The sequence below is a fragment of the Sabethes cyaneus genome, chromosome 2 (genome assembly GCF_943734655.1).
Source record: "Sabethes cyaneus chromosome 2, idSabCyanKW18_F2, whole genome shotgun sequence".
Classification (NCBI taxonomy): Eukaryota; Metazoa; Arthropoda; class Insecta; order Diptera; family Culicidae; genus Sabethes; species Sabethes cyaneus.
Genome location: NC_071354.1, coordinates 15,668,702 through 15,669,467, shown reverse-complemented (window position 1 = coordinate 15,669,467; position 766 = coordinate 15,668,702). Strand labels below are relative to the sequence as shown.

The 766-nt window shown below is 37.6% G+C and overlaps 1 non-coding gene across 1 annotated transcript; it reads right to left on the bottom strand.

Moving 5' to 3' along the window:
* Window positions 1–259: 259 nt before the first annotated feature.
* Trnae-uuc (transfer RNA glutamic acid (anticodon UUC)) lies at window positions 260–331 on the bottom strand. Its single transcript has one exon. It is a non-coding gene; the product is annotated as a tRNA-Glu (tRNA).
* Between the last annotated feature and the right edge of the window lie 435 nt (window positions 332–766).

Here is a 766-nt window from a genome sequence, read left to right as displayed (position 1 = left end):
TTCTTGTTCTTGTTCTTGTTCATGAGTTGAATGGTTGGTTTTAAATTTGGCTTTCAAATATTAAATTATGTTTTATTGGAAACAAGATTCTTTTGAAACACATGAGAAAGACACTTTTACTTTATGATGATTAATATATCGGTCTGTGAATAAAAACAACCTCATGTTATATAAAATCTTTTTCACATAAAATTTGCGTCCATATCCTTTTAGATAACTAGGAATACTAATGAAAATAAGGATGTTTACAAAAAAACATTTCCCACACCGGGAATCGAACCCGGGCCTTCTGGGTGAAAGCCAGATATCCTAGCCACTAGACCATGTGGGATCACAAAGATGTCACCCAGAATCTTTCAGGAACTGAGATCTATCCAAAATATAACTGAAACATAGCACTTAGAATTTGCCGGATAAAAAACTGATGCAAACGCTCAATGAACAAAGAAGATACTTTATCGTAAGCGGATATACAGAAATACCCATACGCTTAGAATAGTCCCTGCCAACAGGGATGCCCCCGGCGACATTGAGGTACAAACAGAGGCCAACAATTTCTCACTCTGATGCCAACAATAGCGACAGACAATTTTTTCAGCTGTTCGATTAAACAGGGGATCAGGTTGCAACTACAAAAGTGCAAAACATGGTTCACGAAGAACTTTTGCTCACATGTTGATTGAGGAAATTCGTGAAACACGAATGGTTTGCTCGGTTCTTTAGAGCAAGATAATTTGGTTCGAGCGAGAGAACGGCTGTTCGTGTT